This window comes from Pan paniscus, chromosome 3 (assembly GCF_029289425.2).
Source record: "Pan paniscus chromosome 3, NHGRI_mPanPan1-v2.0_pri, whole genome shotgun sequence".
Classification (NCBI taxonomy): Eukaryota; Metazoa; Chordata; class Mammalia; order Primates; family Hominidae; genus Pan; species Pan paniscus.
The window spans coordinates 48,123,337-48,145,140 of record NC_073252.2 but is presented as its reverse complement, the minus strand read 5'-3'; the positions used below and the strand labels follow the sequence as shown (position 1 = coordinate 48,145,140).

At 39.5% G+C, this 21,804-nt stretch overlaps 1 protein-coding gene and 1 pseudogene across 3 annotated transcripts in view; both read right to left on the bottom strand.

Moving 5' to 3' along the window:
• RASGEF1B (RasGEF domain family member 1B) overlaps window positions 1-21,804 on the bottom strand; it is a 617,711-nt gene that overhangs the window by 494,888 nt on the left and 101,019 nt on the right. The gene's annotated exons all lie outside the window — the stretch shown is intronic.
• Window positions 1,020-1,412, bottom strand: LOC100977564 (cytochrome c oxidase subunit 5B, mitochondrial-like; annotated as a pseudogene).

Genomic DNA, 21,804 nt, shown 5'->3' with positions numbered 1-21,804 from the left:
ATTTCTTTCATAAGTTAGGTGTTAAAGACTAGAGTTTACTTTCCCCATAGAGATAATTTTATAGGCTACACCATAAAGGCCTATTTAATCACTAATATAACTGAAATGCTATGTAATTGCAATAAAAAGCAGTAAACTACCACACTACTGACAATTAAAGCAGAAAATAATAAAAATCAATTAAGAACCTGTTTTACTTTTTCCATATATCTTGAATAATAGTGTAAAACAAAATGTATATTTAATTTGAAGAAGATGAAGACCAAGGTAGAAATTCTGGAATTCTGAAGAGGCCTTTAAAGAAATTTCAAGACATGGTATTCACAGCTAATGTGTCCGATGCCACTCGCCCTTCCCTCCCAAGTGGATGGTTTTGCTTTTCTCAGTTCACGTGCATCACCAGCATTGCTCTGATCTTTAGCAGCTATGAATAGGGTCACTCAGGACTCCTAGTGGTAAGGAGCAGCAAGGGAACTAAAAAGGCTATTAGACGGCTCCCTGAGGCAGGCACACTGGCCCAGGCCAGCTCTCACCAGAAATGGACTATTGCCTATTTTCACCTGTCCCCTAGCTTGGAAAATGCAGAAATGGGGAGAAAATGAAAAGGAAAAAAACTAGCTTTTCTCAAAAAATTGAGTAAAAATTCAAAAAGAAAGGAAAGATAAGGCAATGAAAACTATTCTACATGAATAACTGCCTCAAAAGAAAGAAGGAAAGTCATGGAGAAGAGGTAAGTAGGTCAGAAATTTGCCTAAGTCAGACTTTAGCTGGCATTAGTGTCCAAGAACCCCAAGATTGCTCTCTGGAACTAATGAATGGCAAGAAGGAAAGGAGAGCAGAATAGCTTGGCAGTGGGGAAGGTAGAGGAGGAGTTATTATGTTGTAACTGGCACCACATATACAAGAAACATTCACAGATAAGTTATACAGCCTGATCTGGTATATCAGCCAATACAACAGCTAGTCTTAGTCGGAAAGAAAAACTTTACAGCACATTTTGAGTAACTTAGTGCATGGGCTCAGTGGGCCACCTAGTGGGGCAGCAGCTTATAATGGGTTCTACAGCTAGGGCATTGCTGCTGGGTCTCGCCTTTGTGCAGCCAAAACCAGATGACAGCACAGTTGTCCTCTTCACAGATGCAGCCCACTATACTCTTGTTGGTGATGGAGGAAACTAAATTAGGGTCTTCCTTGGTGCCTGAAACTGCCTTTGGGGGTCATATACTGTATAGGTCCAGTCCCTTCCCTGCAACCGTCATGACCTCCATCTCCAATCCAGTCGTGTGCTCATCATCAGTAGGAACACCACCTCCAGATGCCATGGAGCACACCACGGCCACCCCATTGGGACCACAGGCCCTCAGGGCCTGCGCAGCCAGTGCTCCAGCTCCATGAAGGAACCTTGAAGCCATCACGCCCACAACTTGGGGAATGTCTGTGTAATGTTTTATTGTAGACTTCAACATATTTAAATAAAAATAGCCTACCTAACAAGGCTAACCTTGACTCCCACATACACACACATACTCAAAAGAGGCAGGAGCAGCAGAAGAAAACCTTATAAAAGAAATCCCTGATTTCCTTCTATAATTGAATTATAACAAACTGGAATTTTGACCTTAACCTTTATAAATGTTAATTAAAATAGTGTGTTCTCTAAAGTTACTCCAGAGTTCAAAACAGCAAGGGTTGAATGTGATTATGTTTTCCAAGCCTATTTATGAAAATGAGCGTTCTGACATCTAAGCCTGCAGTTGTGATTGAGTACAATGCATGCAGGATTTTAATGGAAACCAAAAGGGAATTTAAGTGGCCTCTCCCAGCAAATACGACGCATTTTCCCCACCCGTGATACTACTCACATCGAGAAAGGGGTCCGCATTTATGATCCCTCTGCTATTTTTAGCTGAATTAGGAAATGATTCAGGTTGCTCTACCAACATCAGAGAATTCAATTTAAACCTCAAGATGAAACAGAAAAGGGAGCGCTCTTAAATATGGGCTTTGGTCTAAGCTCCCTTAATTGAACACTGCAGGATAATGTAATGGGATCACTCTGTAAATGGGGTGATTAGCAACCCAATAACTCATGGAAATAATAACCTGTTTGGAAGTGTCACCCCATGCTCAGAGACTGGCACAAAGGACACCTCTGAGCTGATATGACATTAATAAAGTCTCCCACATCACATCCATGTGTTGCTCGTTTTCTGGAATGACACAAGAAGAAGTGGCTAAAATGGAAAGTTCAGAAACAAGAGTGTTTGTCACTTCACAATTTGCAGGATGCTAACAATGCAGTCAAGACTGACTGCACAGCATTGACAGAAGATACTCCTCTGATTTGGGAGTTGTTTTTCAATCCAATCTTCTTTAAAAGAAATCATGAAGACAGTTTAAATTCAAAAGGCCTATGACACCCCGAAATGCAATTCTTTTAGAATGTAGGACCACCAGCTGCTCATCCACACTAGGGAAAGGGAAAGTATCTGACTTCCCAACAGAAATGTAAGGAGTCCTTCCTTTTAGAGGAATATCTGTACAAATGCATAGGACAAAACTCCTCTCTGGTCACTCTGGGCTGCTGTCAGGCCCTTCTAGATTCTCTTTTTCCAATTTTATTCTCTTCTCACATCTGGGGTAACTGGACAGCTGTGGGCCCAATCCTGTCTGTGGGGGATGACTGGAGAGTTATAATCCAGGGGGCCATGGTGGGTCAGCATCAGTTGCTGCCAGACATCTGTTGTTATTGTTTGCCCTGCATCCATCCCCTTCTTTCTGGTAATAGCACTGTATCACTGCAATAGTCAAGAACTCAGCAGGAAACACGGGGCTCTCTGGAGAGAGTTTAATCAAGCATAGTTGTACAGAGGTGCAGACAGGCTTAATGAAACCAATAAGAGATGGGGAGGCACCCCAGGCTAACAACAGTAGGAAGTGATTATCATCGCTAACCCCACACAGGCAATCTCTGAGAGAGCTTTAGCCACAGGAGAAAGTACTGCAGGGGCACAGTGGCTGCCAGCATGCAGCCCAGCAGGCGAGAAGCTGGAGGATTCTCTCCTGTCATCCTCCTATCACTTGCTGCCAGTGCCCATTGGCCAAACCAAAGTGGAAGGCAGAAGACAAGGGAGTTACGGTCTGTAGTTCATCTATTGATGGACACTTGAGTTGCTTCCAAAACCTACTGTTCTTAACCACCACACTTAACTCATCTCCCAGATGCCTTTCTGCCTGCTGTCTACATTTACACCCTCTTCCAGGACTGCCTCATGACTCTTTCTTCCCACTGCTAGCTAGTGCCTCCATCTGGCCCACCCTTAGCACCTGTCTAGTCTTGGGGTGGGGACAGGAGGGATTTAGTTCTAGGCTCCAGTTTCTCCCTGTCTTCCCTGGTTGCCTTCACTCCTGCATGCCAGCCCTATCATGAACCACGTTAGCAACAAAGAGCAGGGTTTCTAAGGAGTGGTACTCCAAGCATACAAATTACTTAGGAGATGAATCCTTCTATCTCTTTTGAACATCCCTCTCAGGCATGTCACTGAAGCTGGGAAGCTCCTATTTCTATTAATAACTTTACAGTCCAGAGGGGAAGAAGGAGCTGTGCTCAAAATAAAACAATGAACTCAGTGCATGAACAAGTCCAAGACAAATGACTGTAATGTATTCTGGATTCATATGTCTCTAAGGCTAATTAATGTAGGAAAGTCTAATACTGAGCGTTCTCTGAAAACATAATGCCACAAAGAAAGTGTTAATAAAGGCCAGATATTTTCACATGATAAACTCCAAATCAAGGGTTATGTCTTAGAGGTCTCTACCACTCTCTGAATATAAACAATAGGCATTTATTTATTCATTCCACAAATGTTTTCAAGTTTTTACTCTAAAATAGGTAACAGATAAATGCACGGGATACAATGGTGAGCCAGGCAGATACAGCTCTGTCCTCAGAAAGCCAACTAAGCCAGCTATGACTACAGTGTGATGGGCCAATTGATGTCTGTAACGAAGCAGTTGTGAAACTAACAAAAATCCAGATGGAGGAGCTTCTTTTCCAGCTTACAAGTACTTTTTAGCTAGAGAAAAAGACATGAGTCCTGAGAGGCAGACATTTTATTTGCCACCACAGAAATAGAAAGATGATTAAAATTGCTTAAAAAGCATTTAGAATACACTCCCACTACATCCCACTCCCCATCTTACATCCTTAAAAGAACTTCATTTTTTTTTCCTCTCTCTCTCTTTTGGTTGAGATCTTGTCCTCCTTTGCACCTCCTTCCAATAATACATGAAGAATGACACAGCCCTGAAGTGTCAGAAATGGGGACACAGAAGTCCCATGAGGGCATTTCCTCTTCTCTCCTCTTTCTAGAGTTCAAAGGAAACCAAAATATACACATGCACACAGAGAACTCTCAAAGCCAATCAGTCTGAAGGTCTACACGTTCATTTACACTCCATGCATCCCCACATTCTTACAAGTAACCGTGGAACCCGATATATGCCGGTTGCTGTTGGGGACCCAGTGCTGGACAGGGTCAGTATGAGTACTGTAGATCTTCATGTGCAATGAAGCCATCACTAAGCCCTTTCTGAGCCCCAAGTATGTAAAGTATACCCCCTCCAGAGTTTGAAAAATCTTCGGTTTTTCACACTGGACTGTGGTTTGATTTTTATACTTAATTACTTAATCTATTTGGTATTTATTTTACTAGATTCCCCCATCCCCCCACCCCAAAAATGCTAACTGGACATCCTAACAATATCTATAGAAAAACTCTGCCCTTTGCCTCTGTTTTGTGTTATCTCTGGAATAATATAATTATTTTTTATGTGAAGGGACCATGATTTAAAAAAAAAAAAAAAAACTTCTCAATGCCTTTTCTTTCACTGTAATCCAGCTTCTTGCCCTGCGGTGTTTGGGAAGGGAGGGAAAGCATATTAAAGCTTTTTTCCACCATTACCTCAAATGAAGACTCATCAAAATGAGATTGTTTACAGGCATTTTTTACATTTGCACTATAGTATAATACAAAACATGCACACATACATAAAACAACAAAGGAAAAATATATTTTTTAATTTGTGAATGAGTACTAAAATATTTTAATAATTGTAGCTTTTTAAAGGCTAAATAAAGTAGCCTCTCACAATATACTTTTTCAGAATTTCCTTTGTAAATTCTATTTATTTTTTCGGATAAATTATTCCCCATCCCAATCAGATTTTAATTGCTATGGTATTAAGCCTATAAATCAATGCAATTTGGGGAAATCTCTACATGATCTAATCTTTCCATCTGGGAGATATTTACTTTTAATGAACTTGGACAATTATGCTTCCCAAAGTTGCCCTTCAATTCCAGAATCCCTGACCACCGCCATCCTGACCTGTCTCCATGAATAGCATCCTCACAAACACACTGCACAATGACAGAGCCTCAGCATAAAAATGTGCCCCTCAAGTCCTCTTGATCACTGACCAACATGTATTAAGACTCTACATAAAGTTTGCCACTGAAAATACAGTTCTGCCCTCAAGAGCCTTATAATTTAGTTGAATAGGTATGTAATATGCCCAGAATGAAAAATAACCATAAAAGGTAGCATTTATTAAATATCAATGTGCCATACCTATAGGAAGTAGTAAAGTGATGAAGACTGCAACCATTGATTAGAAAAAGATACAAGTGTGAGTAGGACTTGAGGAGGCCTCAAACAGTAGAGTCCTGTTTAAGAAGGAAAAGATAAGAGTCCAACACAATGTCAGACACAAAGGTAGTCAATAACTGCTAAATAAACAAGGAGGGGCTTGGCAGGCAGAGACAATGCCATGGACAAAGGCACAGTGGGAAGAATAAATGCATACGGTGTCCCTAGGGAATAACAAGTTGACCAATTTCTCCAAAGGTTATGGAAAACTGGCAGAAGAGGTGGACGAACTAGTCTAGTTTCAAACTGGTGAGGGCTCATAGGATATACTGTCCTCTAAATATTCTATTATAGACTCACAATTCTCTGGATTTGTTGTTAATGTTCAATTCAATTCCATAAGCACTTACTGAACCCTATACACACCAGGCATTGTACACTCAGGATGTCAAAATGGGTAAAACATTCTCTCTGCACTCAAGGATCTTCTAGCTGAACAGTCAAACATATAAGCAAATAGTCAAACATATAAGCAAACAGTCGTTAGTCAGTGTGGCAGGTATTACAACAGAAATGCAACCGCATAGAATATGGGAGCACAAAAGGAGAAGGTGCAGGAAGGCTCCTGGGAGGTGGCAGTACAAGGCTGAATTTTGGAGGATGAACAGGAGTTGTTAAGCACCAGGGAGGTGGATGGGTCTCCCAGGAAGACATAATGAAAAGCCATGAGAGAAGATGAGTTCCAGGACTGCACATGGTTAAGTAGCCCATGAGGGTCAGTGGTTGGGTACATACGACCAGAGAAATAGGTAGGGGTCTGGCTACTATTCAGAGGAGCCACTGAAGACTTTAACATGGAAGGAATGACACAATCAGATTTGTTTTTGGAAAGAAAACTCTAGCAGGATTAAAGAGGTCTGAAGGAGGAGTTAGAAGAATCTGTAGTGTTTTAGTCATATTGCTTTTTTTATTGCCAGCAATAGTAGCAATGTGGGGTTTCACCCTATTCCCAGCACTGACACTAACAGTAATACACCTTGGAAAAGTCATTTCTCCTCTGTGGCTCTAAGTTTCCTCACTGCAAAATGAAGACACTGTGCTAGATGACCTCTAAGCTCCAGATGACAATAATTCTTCAGGCCTTCTTATTTATCCTCAAGGAAAAACTGAGTATGTAGAAAGGCAGGTGGAGTTTCAATCTTTACTTGGATTTCCATTGAAGGTAAACAATTTAAATGAGCATGCTATCAAATTTATCAAAGATTTTATTCTTTTAACTTTTATCTAAGTTGTAGAGAGGCTTAAAAGTCCCAGAAAATTGTGCTTTATGTACCGCACATGCTTGCATAGACTTTAAATTAAACTGCATTTATGAAAACGCTGTGAGCTTTTTGGATTAAATACTATATTTCAGTCCTAAGAATTATGCCAAGTGCACAGAGTGCACCCAGAGGAACATTCACACTCTCTGATTGCTTATGCAACCTCCCAGTCCTAGCTCAGCCCAGTTTTATTAAAATTTCTATTAGTGCAGCTCAGTTATGATTAAATATTCTTCATACTTTTTCAAGAAGAAAAGAATGCAGCTAACTCTTGATAGCTTGTGTCAACTGGGGACATGGATCACAGGGATAAATTAAATCCATAAATAATCCAGAACCTTAATTTAAGCCAAGAGCTTCAATCTCCTTCCTCAACCAACCTTTTCTAAGAGCTGTTAACAAAGTATTCAAATCACCTTAAATAAGACTCCTTTGTACAGGGTCAGCTCTAGGTGAAATTGGGAGATGGCTACTTGCTACCCTCCATCCCCAGGACCCCCACTGCCTACTTGCTCTGTATCCCATTCATAATGATCTTCTAAGTGTCAACTTGCAGTTTTCTTCTTATTTTACCATTTTGCAGCTTGTGACACTGTTAACCACTCCTAGTTTCCTGAATGTCTACCCTTGGCCTCCATGGCTACTCTCCCCTGGGTCTCTTCCTACCTTGTCAATCATGCTATTTTGGTCCATCTCTTACGTCAGTTCTCCCCTCCCCACCCTGCTACCATTTGTGTTTTCTCTGCATGGTCTTCCTGGGAGATATCATTCACACCCATGGTGATACCATATAAATATAGCCTGTATGACCTCTTTTTAAACATATATTAAATGCTCAGCAAATATCTGTGAAGTTGAATTGAACAACAACAAAAAACTGGTTATGTGCTTCTAATATGGAATTTAAGTAAGACTGTACAGGGAATGTGTCTCTGCCTAGTTCATCTCTCCCATGTCTCTCTCTCACACACCTTTCCTCCATTACTGCATGAATTCCTGTCCACCTTCTGCTGCCCCATGATCAATAAGCAGCCTCCACTCTAACTTTGCAGACCGCATCTCAGCAGAAGCTCGGCTCCCACCTACTTCATGCGCCAGACACAGCAGTTGTCTGATAGGCTGTGGCTTATAGGTCCAATGTAAGCTTTACTAACTTCTTCATCCCCTTCTCAATGCCAATTCACCTTCCAAAACCCACTTCCAATGTCAAGACTCCTGTGAAGTATTATCCAGCTCTCTCCTTCTAGTCAAGCAGAATTGTTCAACCTCCACTAGACTCTGAAAATGCACTTTAGCTAAACCAATCTGTAATAGCATTGAGCAAATTGAAAAACAGTTGATGGTGAACTGGTCCATCTCCTGAACTAGACTGCAAACTCCCTAAAAGTGGGGACCATATTCTATTCCATTTTGTATCTTGTGACCAGCACAGAGCCCGACACATGGGGATCATAACACTACATTTATGTAAAGGGTTTTGACTAGACAAAAAGAGTGGGTACTTATGGATCATGAAGGCAGGCTTTAAGTTGGGGCCTTTATCTTTCTTTTTTGCCTTTATTTCTTTTTTCTTTCACTTAATAACAAACACTGTTCAAAAAGCGTGGAAACTAATCCCATTTCTCATTCCACAACCAAATATATATTATACCAGTCTAAACAGGGATACTTGCAATTTAAAAAATAAGGTCATGGATAGCCTCTGTATTATTTATAAATGACTAAAATATAAGAAACACAAAGTTCCAAATATAACACTGAACTCACCTATAGAGAAACATGCAGAAATTTCATAAAACATACGTTATATAAAGGTAAGATACCATTATTTTTCTACTTGATAGGTTGTCAATGCTGAACACTGATTTGAAATTACAAAAACAAATGCTAGATGACTATCTTTGGTTCAGGCTCCTTACCCAAGGAGGGGATCCTTATGGTATGAACTGTCACCGAAAGCTGACTTCCCATTACTGGGACAACAATAGCTTGTGGAATCAACTACGTAAAAACAAGACAAAGAGAAGTGATCAGTGACAACATGACACAATACCAGTACAAGTATGCTTGATAAGTTATGTCTGTGAGAATTTTTGTAAAACAAATCTGGTTTTCCAATTGACTCACATTTTGTCTTAAGAGAAGTTTATCTTTGTTTCTGATTGCTCTCCAATTGACAGCCAATTAAAGTGGCTTCTAACTCTTTACATGTATATTCCTTTTCTCTTTAGTCACTTCAAAATAATTTGTGATGTGTAAATGTGTACTTTAATAACTGTATTTAAAAATTCTACAGTGAATCTTTTCCTTAAAACGCAAGATCCTTTGAAATATAAATATTGATTAGAGAATGCATCTATTTAACAGACCTGGAGCAGTTATTATCTACTGCTAAGGTTTCCACTACAGATGCAAGAAAAAAAGTGTCCTCAAGCTTTCTGATTGTGACAGCCAAAACTGAATGGGGGAATACGGAGAAGAAACAGAATTTTGCAACTCAAAAATAACCTTGTAAACAGTGAAGAGCCTGCTTTCCTCCAAAGAAGAATCTAAAATTTGAGTTTAAAACATTAGTTGGAGAATTTGAGTAGCAAAAAATAGACCCTATGTTTTCTCAAAATGTTAGAAGACATAAAGGCTATGGCCAGTATTTCCACGCTCTCACTATGTTAGTCCCTCCTTCCAACTCTCAGTATAATGGAAAGAAATACACAGAAAGCCTAGACTTTGAAAGTATCTAGTAAAAGCCACTCTGTTCTTTACAAGAGGTTCTTTTCCTAAATCAGAGTAGACCTATTACTTCACAAGAAAGTCTTAGAGACCCAGAAGTAAAATAAATTCCTCTTACTGTGAAGTATATCCCTTCCACACTACCTACTCTGTTATAGAACTTCAAATTGGATTTCTCCAATCATAAGTCTCAGTGTCAAGAGACCTCCACTCCTACTCAAAAGGCAATTTCTGAGAGTCTGATGTATGACTACCACTCCCTCCAAATTCTGTTTGTTAGTCTGTTCCAAAGGCCTAAAAGATGATTCTAATTTTCCTGGATTAAAAATACTTTGACTTGGTTGTAGGGTCATAACTCTCCCTTATCCCCATCTAAGACCTAGGCTCTTAGAGGAATTGTAGCCACTAACCAGAAATTTCCCCAACTGTATATTTAAATGCTCCCTTTTCCCAGATATCCCACTTGGTACTTCTATGACATCACTGTAGACAGGTTATAAGTTTAATGATTCTACTGACTCTGTGAAGTGTTGATGTTCACTTCACTTTTAGGTATCATAGGGGCTGCTTCCACATACAAACACTTAAATGCTTAAACTGGAATTTCACTAACACATGTTGCTGAGTCAGAGACTTGTCTGTAAATACAAGCTCTACCACATTTCTGTTTATATGTCCTTAACTATGCTACATAAGCTTTTGTTTTGTTTTTTGTTTTTGTTTTTTGTTTTTGTTTTTGTTTTGAGATGGAGTCTCGCTCTGTCACCCAGGCTGGAGTGCAGTGGCGCAATCTCAGTTCACTGCAACCTCCACCTCCCGGGTTCAAGCAATTCTCTGCCTCAGCCTCCTGAGTAGCTGGGATTACAGGTGCCCACCACCACGCCCAGCTAATTTTTGTATTTTTAGTAGAGACGGGGTTTCACCATCTTGGCCAGGCTGGTCTTGAACTCCTGACCTCATGATCCACCCAACTTGGCCTCCCAAAGTGCTGGGATTGCAGGCATGAACCACCACTCCTGGCTGCTACATAAGCTTTCTAAGCCTTGGTTTCTTTGGCTATGAAATGGGAGTACTAATAATAGCTACTTTACAGGGTTTCCATAAGGTTAAATGAGAAAATGTCATAAACCACTTAGGACAATTTCTGGCATAATAAAAACAGACAAGAAAGTATAGTGTTACAGTGGTGATAGTAGTGGTGGTGGTGGCAGCAGTGGTTAGCTAAGGTGTAATTTTTCATGTGCCCTCGTGTTGTTTCTTCAACCAGTTCTTGAAGACACAAGGTTCCACAACCATAACTCATCCTAGGTTACCTGCATTTAAGAATACATCAAAATATAGCAAGATGCTCTGATGTGGCTCAGTAGCTTGCTTTATGTGTGCTATGTCCAAAACGACAGAAATGCTGTCCTAAGACATTAGTTTATTTTGTATAATTTAATGTTGCATTGTGAAAACATCTTATACCTTTCTTTGTTCTGTATTTGATTTATCTGTTCCCTCCGCAACTGTCAATTAAATTTTCTAAATTACTATCAATAGGCATATGAAAATCCACACAGCTTTACAGGGCACAGACCCATACAAGCATTTTGCAAGATTCTGGAGTACTTGGGCTGCCACTCCTGCCATGGCCAAACAAAAAGATTTGGGAGAGGTACATGCATCAGGTGCACAGAAACAAGAGAAGTAACCATGAAGGACCTTGTATTAGGTACAAGCTTCACTAGATATACAATTTATCTCCAGTAAGATAAAAAAGAACAAGGTTTTAGATAATTATTTTTGCAGCATATGCAACCGCTTGACACATTTCAAAAAAGCCCTAAATTAACTGGAAGCATAAATGAATTCTCAAGAGAAAAATTATTTCATTTCTAAGAAAGTATTCACTAATTGGACAGGTAGCTGTGGTTTATTAATATGGTGAGTATTTGGAAGCCGTCTCCTTTTCACACAATTTTGACACATTACTTTGGGGGTTTTTGTTTGTTTGCTTGTTTCTGTGGTGTTTTTTTGGTTTTGTTTTTTGTTTTTTTTTTCTTGTTTGTTTGTTTTTGCTTCATACTTACCTATGACCTCAATACAAGTTTCATTGTGTGATGCTAAACTCTTCCAATGGCACCAAAATGTTACAATGCTATTCGACAATCATATAGATATATTTTCACCAAAAGTAAAGCATTGTGTAACTGCTAATGAATTTACTGTATTTATGGAAGAAAAGCCTACTGATTACTACCCATAGTTGAACAGAAACTTCCTACTTTGGTAAACTAATACTTACTTTCAGAATTGTTTCTGACTCATTGTTACTACAGTGGAAAACGTGAGATTGAGGTGGTCAAACAGTTTCCCCACCATTTTGGGTTCCCTGGCAGGAGACCTGCCCTGCCTCAACCAATGGAAAACATCATGAGTGCCTGAAAGGAGAAAAACTTCTGAGGACAGCCAGAGACCAAGACAGGGAGGTGGGACTAGCATCGCCAGCCCAGAAAATGCTGCTGTGTGTCTGGACCAAATGACACATCACATCAGAGTGGCTGTTCAGCAGCACACTGTAGGGCATTCATTCCACGGATTCTCTGGGTATGAACACCTACCTATCCTTCCCACACTGTAGGGATATCACTTTTGGGACCTCCCCTATCCAGGACAGACAGGGGTCCAAAGTTTGCCAGAGCCAAAGCAAACCTGGGCATAAGGCACCATCAAGTACTTAAAAGGCGGCAGTGACCTGGCAGAAATGATATTAAACAGATATGTTGCAAAGAAATCTCTAAGCAAACATAATGAATAAAAACAAAAACAAGACATGTAGAGAAGACCGAAATAATTAATCCTTCAATGTAAAGACAAAGATGTACATTCACAAGGAACAATAGCAAATAGGGAAACATGACCTCACCAAAAAGAAAAAGCAAGGAATCAGTGACCAACCCTAATGAGACAATGATAGGTGAGCTCTCTGATAAATAACTTCAAAATAGCAGTTTTAAGAAAACTCAGTGTTCTCCAAAACAGCACAAAAGGCAACTCAGAAATTTTTTTTTAGTTTCTTTTTTTTATTTATTTTATTATTATTATACTTTAAGTTTTAGGGTACATGTGCACAATGTGCAGGTTAGTTACATATGTATACATGTGCCATGCTGGTGTGCTGCACCCATCAACTTCTCATTTAGCATTCGGTATATCTCCTAAAACTATCCCTCCCCCCTCCCCCCAACCCACAACAGTCCCCAGAGTGTGATGTTCCCTTCCTGTGTCCATGTGGTCTCATTGTTCAATTCCCACATATGAGTGAGAATATGCAGTGTTTGGTTTTTTGTTCTTGCGATAGTTTACTGAGAATGATGATTTCCAGTTTCATCCATGTCCCTACAAAGGACATGAACTCATCATTTTTTATGGCTGCATAGTATTCCATGGTGTATATGTGCCGCATTTTCTTAATCCAGTCTATCATTGTTGGACATTTGGGTTGGTTCCAAGTCTTTGCTATTGTGAATAATGCCACAATAAACATACATGTGCATGTGTCTTTATAGCAGCATGATTTATAGTCCTTTGGGTATATACCCAGTAATGGGATGGCTGGGTCAAATGGTATTTCTAGTTCTAGATCCCTGAGGAATCACCACACTGACTTCCACAAGGGTTGAACTAGTTTACAGTCCCACCAACAGTGTAAAAGTGTTCCTATTTCTCCATATCCTCTCCAGCACCTGTTGTTTCCTGACTTTTTAATGATTGCCATTCTAACTAGTGTGAGATGGTATCTCATTGTGGTTTTGATTTGCATTTCTCTGATGGCCAGTGATGGTGAGCCTTTTTTCATGTGTTTTTTGGCTGCATAAATGTCTTCTCTTGAGAAGTGTCTGTTCATGTCCTTCGCCCACTTTTTGATGGGGTTGTTTGTTTTTTTCTTGTAAATTTGTTTGAGTTCATTGTAGATTCTGGATAATAGCCCTTTGTCAGATGAGTAGGTTGCGAAAATTTTCTCCCATTTTGTAGGTTGCCTGTTCACTCTGATGGTAGTTTCTTCTGCTGTGCAGAAGCTCTTTAGTTTAATTAGATCCCATTTGTCAATTTTGGCTTTTGTTGCCATTGCTTTTGGTGTTTTAGACATGAAGTACTTGCTCATGCCTATGTCCCGAATGCTAATGCCTAGGTTTTTTTGTTTTTAGGTTTTTTTGGTTTTTTGGTTCTAGGGTTTTTAAGGTTTTAGCTCTAACGTTTAAGTCTTTAATCCATCTTGAATTAATTTTTGTATCAGGTGTAAGGAAGGGATCCAGCTTCAGCTTTCTACATATGGCTAGCCAGTTTTCCCAGCACCGTTTATTAAATAGGGAATCCTTTCTGCATTGCTTGTTTTTCTCAGGTTTGTCAAAGATCAGATAGTTGTAGATATGTGGCATTATTTCTGAGGACTCTGTTCTGTTCCATTGATCTATATCTCTGTTTTGGTACCAGTACCATGCTGTTTTGGTTACTGTAGCCTTGTAGCATAGTTTGAAGTCAGGTAGCGTGATGCATCCAGCTTTGTTCTTTTGGCTTAGGATTGACTTGGCGATGTGGGCTCTTTTTTGGTTACATATGAACTTTGAAGTAGTTTTTTCCAATTCTGCGAAGAAAGTCATTGGTAGCTTGATGGGGATGGCATTGAATCTATAAATTACCTTGGGCAGTATGGCCATTTTCACGATATTAATTCTTCCTACCCATGAGCATGGAATGTTCTTCCATTTCTTTGTATCCTCTTTTATTTCATTGTGCAGCGGTTTGTAGTTCTCCTTGAAGAGGTCCTTCACATCCCTTCTAAGTTGAATTCCTAGGTATTTTATTCTCTTTGAAGCAATCGTGAATGGGAGTTCACTCATGATTTGGCTCTATGTGTGTCTGTTATTGGCGTATAAGAATGCTTGTGATTTTTGTACATTGATTTTGTATCCTGAGACTTTGCTGAAGTTTCTTATCAGCTTAAGGAGATTTTGGGCGGAGACAATGGGGTTTTCTAGATATACAATCATGTCATCTGCAAACAGGGACAATTTGACTTCCTCTTTTCCTAACTGAATACCCTTTATTTCCTTCTCCTGCCTGATTGCCCTGGCCAGAACTTCCAACACTATGTTGAATAGGAGTGGTGAGAGAGGGCATCCCTGTCTTGTGCCAGTTTTCAAAGGGAATGCTTCCAGTTTTTGCCCATTCAGTATGATATTGGCTGTGGGTTTGTCATAGATAGCTCTTATTATTTTAAGATACATCCAATCAATACCTAATTAATTGAGAGATTTTAGCATGAAGCATTGTTGAATTTTGTCAAAGGCCTTTTCTGCATCTATTGAGATAATCATGTGGTTTTTGTCTTTGGTTCTGTTTATATGCTGGATTACATTTATTGATTTGCGTATATTGAACCAGCCTTGCATCCCAGGGATGAAGCCCACTTGATCATGGTGGATAAGCTTTTTGATGTGCTGCTGGATTCGGTTTGCCAGTATTTTATTGAGGATTTTTGCATCAATGTTCATCAAGGATATTGGTCTAAAATTCTGTTTTTTGGTTGTGTCTCTGCCAGGCTTTGGTATCAGGATGATGCTGGCCTCATAAAATGAGTTAGGGAGGATTCCCTCTTTTTCTATTGATTGGAATAGTTTCAGAAGGAATGGTACCAGTTCCTCCTTGTACCTCTGGTAGAATTCGGCTGTGAATCCATCTGGTCCTGGACTCTTTTTGGTTGGTAAGCTATTGATTATTGCCACAATTTCAGAGCCTGTTATTGGTCTATTCAGAGAGTCAACTTCTTCCTGGTTTAGTCTTGGGAGGGTGTATGTGTTGAGGAATTTATCCATTTCTTCTAGATTTTCTAGTTTATTTGCATAGAGGTGTTTGTAGTACTCTCTGATGGTAGTTTGTATTTCTGTGGGATCGGTGGTGATATCCCCTTTATCATTTTTTATTTCATCTATTTGATTCTTCTCTCTTTTCTTCTTTATTAGTCTTGCTAGCGGTCTATCAATTTTGTTGATCCTTTCAAAAAACCAGCTCCTGGATTCGTTAATTTTTTGAAGGGTTTTTTGTGTCTCTATTTCCTTCAGTTCTGCTCTGATTTTAGTTATTTCTTGCCTTCTGCTAGCTTTTGAATGTGTTTGCTCTTGCTTTTCTACTTCTTTTAATTGTGATGTTAGGGCATCAATTTTGGATCTTTCCTGTTTTCTCTTGTGGGCATTTACTGCTATAAATTTCCCTCTACACACTGCTTTGAATGTGTCCCAGAGATTCTGGTATGTTGTGTCTTTGTTCTCGTTGGTTTCAAAGAACATCTTTATTTCTGCCTTCATTTCATTATGTACCCAGTAGTCATTCAGGAGCAGGTTGCTCAGTTTCCATGTAGTTGAGCGGTTTTGAGTGAGTTTCTTAATCCTGAGTTCTAGTTTGATTGCACTGTGGTCTGAGAGACTGTTATAATTCCTGACCTTTTACATTTGCTGAGGACAGCTTTACTTCCAACTAAATGGTCAATTTTGGAATAGGTGTGGTGTGGTGCTGAAAGAAATGTATATTCTGTTGATTTGGGGTGGAGAGTTCTGTAGATGTCTGTTAGGTCCACTTGGTGCAGAGCTGAGTTCAATTCCTGGGTATCCTTGTTAACTTTCTGTCTCATTGATCTGTCTAATGTTGACAGTGGGGTGTTAAAGTCTCCCATTATTATTGTGTGGGAGTCTAAGTCTCTTTGTAGGTCCCTAAGGACTTGCTTTATGAATCTGGGTGCTCCTGTATTGGGTGCATATATATTTAGGATAGTTAGCTCTTCTTGTTGAATTGATCCCTTTACCATTATGTAATGGCCTTCTTTGTCTCTTTTGATCTTTGTTGGTTTAAAGTCTGTTTTATCAGAGACTAGGATTGCAACCCCTGCCTTTTTTTGTTTTCCATTTGCTTGGGGGATCTTCCTCCATCCTTTTATTTTGAGCCTATGTGTGTCTCTGCACATGAGATGGGTTTCCTGAATACAGCACACTGATGGGTCTTGACTCTTTATCCAATTTGCCAGTCCATTTCTTTTAATTGGAGCATTTAGTCCATTTACATTTAAAGTTAATATTGTTATGTGTGAATTTGATCCTGTCATTATGATGTTAGCTGGTTATTTTGCTCGTTAGTTGATGCAGTTTCTTCCTACCATCAATCGTCTTTACAATTTGGCATGATTTTGTAGTGGCTGGTACTGGTTGTTCCTTTCCATGTTTAGTGCTTCCTTCAGGAGCTCTTTTAGGGCAGGCCTGGTGGTGACAAAATCTCTCAGCATTTGCTTGTGTGTAAAGTATTGTATTTCTCCTTCACTTATGTAGCTTAGTTTGGCTGGATATGAAATTCTGGGTTGAAAATTCTTTTCTTTAAGAATGTTGAATATTGGCCCCCACTCTCTTCTGGCTTGTAGAGTTTCTGTCGAGAGATCCGCTGTTAGTCTGATGGGCTTCCCTTTGTGGGTAACCCGACCTTTCTCTCTGGCTGCCCTTAACATTTTTCCCTTCATTTCAACTTTGGTGAATCTGACAATTATGTGTCTTGGAGTTGCTCTTCTCGAGGAGTATCTTTGTGGCGTTCTCTGTATTTCCTGAATCTGAATGTTGGCCTGCCTTGCTAGATTGGGGAAGTTCTCCTGGATAATATCCTGCAGAGTGTTTTCCAACTTGGTTCCATTCTCCCCGTCACTTTCAGGTACACCAATCAGACGTAGATTTGGTCTTGTCACATAGTCCCATATTTCTTGGAGGCTTTGTTTGTTTCTTTTTATTCTTTTTTCTCTAAACTTCCCTTCTTGCTTCATTTCATTCATTTCATCTTCCATCACTGATACCCTTTCTTCCAGTTGATCGCATCGGCTCCTGAGGCTTCTGCATTCTTCACGTTGTTCTCGAGCCTTGGCTTTCAGCTCCATCAGCTCCTTTAAGCACTTCTCTGTATTGGTTATTCTAGTTATACATTTGTCTAAATTTTTTTCAAAGTTTCCAACTTATTTGCCTTTGGTTTGAATTTCCTCCTGTAGCTTGGAGTAGTTTGATTGTCTGAAGCCTTCTTCTCTCAACTCGTCAAAGTCATTCTCCGTCCAGCTTTGTTCCGTTGCTGGTGAGGTGCTGCGTTCCTTTGGAGGAGGAGAGGTGCTCTGCTTTTCAGAGTTTCTGGTTTTTCTGCTCTGTTTTTTCCCCATCTTTGTGGTTTTATCTACTTTTGGTCTTTGATGATGGTGATGTACAGATGGGTTTTCGGTGTGGATGTCCTTTCTGTTTGTTAGTTTTCCTTCTACCAGATAGGACCCTCAGCTGCAGTACTGTTGGAGTTTGCTAGAGGTCCACTCTAGACCCTGTTTGCCTGGGTACCAGCAGTGGTGGCTGCAGAACAGCGGATTTTCGTGAACCACGAATGCTACTGTCGGATTGTTCCTCTGGAAGTTTTGTCTCAGAGGAGTACCTGGCCGTGTGAGGTGTCAGTCTGCCCCTACTGGGGGTGCCTCCCAGTTAGGCTGCTCTGGGGTCAGGGCTCAGGGATCCACTTGAGGAGGCAGTCTGCCCGTTCTCAGATCTCCAGCTGCGTGCTGGGAGTACCACTGCTCTCTTCAAAGCTGTCAGACAAGGATATTTAAGTCTGCAGAGGTTACTGCTGTCTTTTTGTTTGTCTGTGCCCTGCCCCCAGAGGTGGAGCCTACAGAGGCAGGCAGGCCTCCTTGAGCTGTGGTGGGATCCACCCAGTTGGAGCTTCCCAGCTGCTTTCTTTACCTAAGCAAGCCTGGGCAATGGCGGGCGCCCCTCCCCCAGCCTCACTGCAGCCTTGCAGTTTGATCTCAGACTGCTGTGCTAGCAATCAGCGAGACTCTGTGGGCATAGGACCCTCCGAGCCAGGTGCGGGATATAATCTCCTGGTGCGCCATTTTTTAAGCCCGTTGGAAAAGTGCAGTATTGGGGTGGGAGTGACCTGATTTTCCAGGTGCCGTGTGTCACCTCTTTCTTTGACTAGGAAAGGGAACTCCCTGACCCCTTGCACTTCCCGAGTGAGGCAATGCCTCGCCCTGCTTTGGCTCACACACGGTGCGCTGCACCCACTGTCCCGCGCCCACTGTCTGGCACTCCCTAGTGAGATGAACCTGGTACCTCAGATGGAAATGCAGAAATCACCTGTCTTCTGCGTCACTCACGCTGGGAGCTGTAGACTGGAGCTGTTCCTATTTGGCCATCTTGGCTCCCTCCAACTCAGAAATTTATCAGATAACTTTAAAAAAGAAATTAAAATAATTGTAAAAAATCAAACAGAAATCGTAGAACTAAAAAAAATTTGCTGAACTGAAAATTTTATCAGAGGTTCTCAAGAGCAGAATGAATCAAGCAGAGGAAAGAATCAATGAGCTTAAAGACAGGCTGTCTGAAAATATACATCGAAGGAAAAAAATTAAAAAGAACAAAAAGGAATAAAGAATATCTACAAGATATAGAAAATTACCTCAAAAGACCAAATCTAAGAATCACTGGTGTTCAAGAGGGAACTGAGCAAGAGCAAGGGATAGAAACTTATTCAAAGAAATGATAACAAAAAACTTTCCAAAACATGAGAAAGACATACATATTCAGGTATGGTTAGGTCAGAGATCATTAAATAGATGAAACCCAAATAAAACTATCACAAGGCATATAATAACCAAACTTTCAAGGTCAAAGGCAAAGACAAAAGCCACAAGAAAAAAGAAACAAATAATACATAAAGGAACTTCAATTTGTCTGACAACAGACTTCTCAACAGAAACCATACAGGCCATGATGACATATCCAAAATGCTGGGGTAGGGGATTGGTGGGCAGGTACTAAAATGTCCACCAAAAATTCTATACCCAACGAAAACTACCTGATACCAGACCCACCCCGCCCCCGCCCCCCCCAAAAAAGAAAAAGCTCAGGGAATTCATCACCACCAGACCCATCTTACAAGAAATACTAAAGAGAACTGCTCAATCTGAATGAAAAAACAACACTAATTTGCAAAAAGAAAACATCTAAAAGTATAAAACCCACTGGTAAAAATAAGTAAACAGACAAACTCAGAATACTCTATCACTGGAATTGTGGTATACAATCCACTCATAACTCTACCATGAAGACTGAAAGACAAAGCTATCAAAAATAAAAATAGCCATAGCAGCCTGTTAAGGATAGGCAATGTAAACATATATTAATTGAGACAACAAAAAAGCTTTAAAAATGTGGAAGGGATGGAGTTAAACTGTAGAGTCTTTTTAGTTTTTCCTGTTTGTTTGCTTGTTTCTATTCTTTATGATCAAAGATAAGTTGTCATCTCTTTAAAATAACTTGTTGTAAGATTTTTTTTCTACATTTCAACCACAAAGCAAAAACCTGTAATAAATATACTAAAAAAAAGAAACACATTAAAACATACTACCAGAGAAAATCACTTAACCACAAAAGGAGACAGGAAAAAAGGAAGAGAGGAGTTACAAAATAACCAGAAGACAAGTAACGAAATGGCATTAGTAAGTCCTTACCTATCAATAGTAACACTGAATGAAATGAACTAGATTCTCCAATTAAAAGAATAGTGTGGCTGAATGGATGAAGAAACAAGACCCAACTATATGCTATCTACAAGAAATTCACCTCATCCATAAAGATACACATAGACTGAAAGTGAAGATGTTGAAAAAGATATTCCATGCAAACATTAACCAAAACAGAGTAGAAGTAGCTATGCTTATATAAGATAGACTACAAGTCAAAGATTGTAAAAGAACCAGAGAGGGTCACTATAGAATGATAATGCAGTCAATCTGACAATAGGATAAAACAATTTTAAATATCTATGCACCCAACACAGGAGCACCCATGTATATAAAGCAAACACTAATGTATCTAATGGGAGAGATAGATTGCAGTATAAAAATCGTAGGGGACTTCAACACCCCACTCTCAGTAATAGACAGATCACCCACTCAGAAAATCAGTAAAGAAGCATCAGAGTTAAACTACACACTACACTACAGATATGAGCCTAACTAACATTTACAGAACATTTCATCCAACTGCTGTAGAATATACATTTTTCTCATCAGCACATGGAACATTCTCCAGAATGGACCATATGTTAGGCCACCAAACAAGTCTCAAAAACTTCAAAAAAAAAAAGGTGAAATTACATTAAGTATCTTTTCTGATCACAATGGAATAAAACTGGAAATTCATAATAAGAGGCACATTAGAAACTACACAAACATCGGGAAATTAAACAACATATTCCTGAATGGTTAATGGGTCAATAAGGAAATTAAGAAGGGAATTTAAAAATATCTTGAAACAAATATAAATAGAAATACCACATACTAAAATCTACAGGACACAGCAAAAGCACTAATGAGGAAAAAGTTTATAGCAATAAATGCCTGCATCAGAAAGATTTCAACTTGCCAACCTAATTACGCACCTCAGAGAACTAGAAAAGCAAGAACAAACTAAACCCAAATTTAGTAGAAGGAAAGGAATAATAAAGATTAGAGCAAACATAAGTGAAATTGAGACTTAAAAAATATAAAAGATCAACAAAACAAAAAGTTGGCTTTTTGAAAAGATAAACCAAATGGAAAAACCCTTAGCTAGGCTAAGAGAAAAGTAAGAAAGCCCAAATAAATAAAATCAGAAGCAAAAATGGAGACATAACAACTGACACCACAGAAACACAAAGAATCGTTAGAGACTATTATAAACAACTATAGGCCAAAAAATTGGAAAACCTAGAAGAAATGGATAAATTCCTGGACAAACACAACTTACTAAGATTGAGTCTTGAAGAAAGAAAAAAACCTGAACAAACCAATAATGAGTAATGAGAACAAAACCATAATAAAACCTTTCTCATCAAAGAAAAACACAGGACCTGATAGCTTCACTGCTGAATTCTATTAAACATTTAAAGAACAAATACCAATTCTACTCAGACTCTGAAAAAAAAATTGCAGAGGTGAGAATACTTCCAAACTCATTGTATGAGTCCAGCATTACCCTGATACCAAAGCCAAAAAAGGGACACAACAAAAA